This window comes from Pinus tabuliformis, chromosome 6, assembly GCF_031772625.1.
Source record: "Pinus tabuliformis cultivar Carrire ecotype Pingquan chromosome 6, CPIR1, whole genome shotgun sequence".
Taxonomy (NCBI): domain Eukaryota; kingdom Viridiplantae; phylum Streptophyta; class Pinopsida; order Pinales; family Pinaceae; genus Pinus; species Pinus tabuliformis.
In genome coordinates, this window is record NC_142292.1 from 1,695,130,662 (window position 1) to 1,695,134,417 (window position 3,756).

A 3,756-nucleotide genomic window follows, 5' to 3' on the forward strand; every position below is an offset into this window, starting at 1 on the left:
TCCTGCCTTCCTCTATATCTCTTCCCACTGCTTTCTTTCTTCCTCTTCCTTCCTTCCTTCCAACATTCCTAAGAGCAATGGTGGACTGAGTCTCAAGCCAATCCAATTGACTTTGAGTCTTTGTAGATATTGCTTGTTGATGGGTGTTCTATTTAGTGCCTCTCCCATTCTCTGAGGAGAATGGAATTCTCTGATTTTCAGGCTGTAGGGCAAGATGTTCCATCTCCTTTGGAAATATTGCGTCTTTTCATCTCCTAGCAGCTTGAACATGTCTTCAAAGTGTGTGATTTCTTGCTCTTGGGCTGCAAGGTACCTAGGTGCAAGCTTAGGATCATTTGAAATTAGGTTGTGGGTGTTGATGACAGCCATTGGGTTAGATTGCTAAGCTATTATCATGAGGGGTTCTATTTCTTCTCTTGCAATTACCTTATTCATATTTGCAGCCCTTTCCTCCTCATGATTCATCCATGATTCCAAGGTCATCAATTGCAAGTCCCCTAGTTTTGAATTTAGGTCTCACACATTCAAATCTGTCATGGCCAACTTGTCTAGGTAAAACTCATACATTTTAGCTCTATCTTCCAAGGTGCTTTGATCAGAGAGATCAATGAATTTTATATATTCTTGGAAGGGCATAGTGCCTCTCTGTGCTAAAGTCTTAATTTGAAACTGTAGCCATTGCTCCTTAAGATACAAGGCATAAGAATTTGTTGGCATCCTCCACTGGATTGCCTCTAGGGATAAATTTTCCATAGCTTCCAACTGACTTTCTCTTTCTTGTAGTTTTCCCCTTAGCCATGCATTCTCTTCTTCCAACTAAGCTTTCATCATTCCCTCTCTGTCCCTTATGCTGTTAGTTCTTTACACATCTCCTTTACTTTCTCCTCCATGCGGCCTACGTTCTCCACTCCTTTAGATTTGGTAATTTGCATCCACCTATGTGTTCTTACCCTTTTTTTTTCAAGCTCCAAGAATAAGGGGATGGAAAATTTCTGTAGAATGACCCTACCCCCTTCAATGAAATTGTAGTAAGAGTCAATGTTTGGTTGAGGACTAGGTTCCCTCAGTTCTGGATCTTCCTTCTTTGTTTCTTGTTGAGTGATACCTTCTTGGTCCATTTTGTAAGTTTCCTGTAGGTTTAGTAGAGTTTCCTGTAGGATGGCCTCTGCTTCCTGTAGGTCCTTCTATGTCTCCTGTAGGATACCTTTTCCTTTTGATGAGGCAGACCTTGTGACAGGCCTCCTAACATATGTGATGGGAGATTTGGGAGAGGCTTGTCCTGATGATCCTTCTCCTTGATTTTTCAAATGAGGAGCTATCTTTTCTTGCTACTTTGGTTAGTCTTCAATGACAATAGGAATTTCGGTGGGTGTTTGAGGTCTTCCTTGCCTAATTCTTGTGCTTTTTCTTGTCCTAAAGTACAATGAGGTTTGTCTCTGTCTCTTCCCTTTTTGCTTGATGGGTGTACTTAGGGAAGTAAGAGCAATTGTTGCCTCTTTCTCAATGGCTTCTAGAGATACCCTTGGTGATTCCTCCCTTTCTTTTCCTTGAACTGTAGACCTTTGTTCTTCATTTCCTTTTGTTTCCTCTTTTCCATTCTCCTTGTCATCCTTGTCTTTCTCTTCTTCTTATTCCTCCAGTTCCTCACTTTGTTCATATGTTATTCTTTACATCTTCTTTTGTCTCTTCATTTTCCTCCTCTTTTTCTTCCCCTTCTTCCTCCTTTGTTTCTTCTTCATCCCTTTCACTAGAAGTGGGGCTTTTATCATATTCAAAAGATTTTATTTCTCCCTCTACCTGCATGTCTCTGAAAGTTTTCCATGTAATAGGGAGTCTTAGGTTTTGGAGAGCATCTTCTAGGATAAGTTTCATTAACCCATGATGGGCTAGATGTTGATGTTTTATGTAAGATCACTAAACATTTTTTGAGTTCAAGAATTGTTGAAGACATTGTTATGTAATTTTTTGATATGATAATGAGAATGAACATTTCCTTGATCCAGCACTGAGTTGAATTAGAGGGTTGAAGCTCATGGGTTGGGACCAACCCTAGTAGCAAAGGCTCCTCTTCTTGTATTAATATGTTTAGTTGATTTCATAGATTAATGGTTGAATTGGTTTTAGCATTATTTCGTTGCAAGTAGTTGTGGATTTGATTAGTTTACTTCCATTTGTGCATTGCTTTAGCAGTAGCGTAGGAAGATAAAGGAATACCAAAAAGTTGATAGTAGGAAGGTTTTCTCTCACTCCTCCCTTCAGGGACCATGGTTTGAGGAAAGAACTCCTATGCAGCCCCAAAAAGATAAAATTTTGATTTCTTATGAAATTTAGGGTTTTTTGCTACTTAGGCCAACATCTTTTCAGTTTTCAAGAATAGGATTTAGTTGTCATTTATGATATCATCTGCCTTGCATGCCTTGCATTATATCTCCTAGGCATTTCAAATTATTCTTCAAATTTTTCCATGCATGAAATAGGCAACTAGATAATGAAATTATGTTTTCTTAGTTGATTGAAAATATTTCTCATTTGACATGATTCATGGATAAATTCTAGTGATTGATGCAGTGCAGGAGTTTTAATATTGCAGGGATATCTCATGACCAGCAACCCCAACCTAACTTCATCCATCCATGATCATCAAAAGCCACTAAGTCTCTCACCCAATCCGTCATTCCATAAGAACAAATTTCCAGGGTTGTTGATCAAATCCAACCATCTTACAAACTCTGTTTTGAGCTTTGAAGGAGTCCTAGTCACTTTCTTGCCTTATTTATCCCACTATTCACCTTCCCTAAGCCCTACACCACCTTCCAAATTACTCCTATTTCCCTCAGCCGGATCCTATAGGAATACATGGGAACCTATAGGAGCATTAGGAAATCCTATAGGAGCATTAGGAAATCCTATAGGAGGCATTAGGGCATCCTGTAGGACAACTTGTAGTAACTTGTTTTGAGGCCGAATTGTGGAAAAAGCATCTAGGAAGATAAGAGAAAACTCGTACTTGCCTCCTACGCCATCTGACCTTCCACCACCATCTCTAACCCACCTGCGACATCACCAAGAGGATTTAGAATTCATATTTTCACACAAAAAAGACAAAAATGAAAAAAGAGTTATTGTGTTCATTTACATGCACAATAGTAGAAAGTTTGGTTATTTTAGATTGCATGCCTAAGACAGTAGGATTAAACACATGTTAACTTGGCATTCTTTTGAAGAAAATCCTCTTAGAAGTTATTTAGATGAATGGTGTGTTTAATCATTTGATTTCAGTCTTTCCTTACCACAGTAGACAAGATTTCAGTTAGTGGAAAATTCATTTTTTCTCATTGGTAATAAAGCTTCTTTTGAATCAATAGAAGGTTGGTTTGAGAAACCATAGTAATCTATCGCCAACTTTAGGGGTGATTTTAGGGGCGAATGTTCACCCTTTGGCGAAATTAAGGGGTTTTAAATTTTTAGTGGGCGATTATTTTGTATCATAGTACACTTTTACAAATCACCTCAAATAGCCCACCTTCTTTTAAGGGAGAGGGTAAAAAAGGTAAATTTAGCCCTTGAAATTAGGAGTTACAACCTTCCATTCGCCCATTTTCAAGAATAGGTTTTATTTAAGTGAATCCATTCGCCCATTTTCAAGAATATGTTTTATTTAAGTGAATCCTATGGGCCAAAGGCCCAAATACCATATTTATAAAAGAGGTATGGTAAATTAGTAAAAATATAAATAAATGAGAAGTATGGTAAATA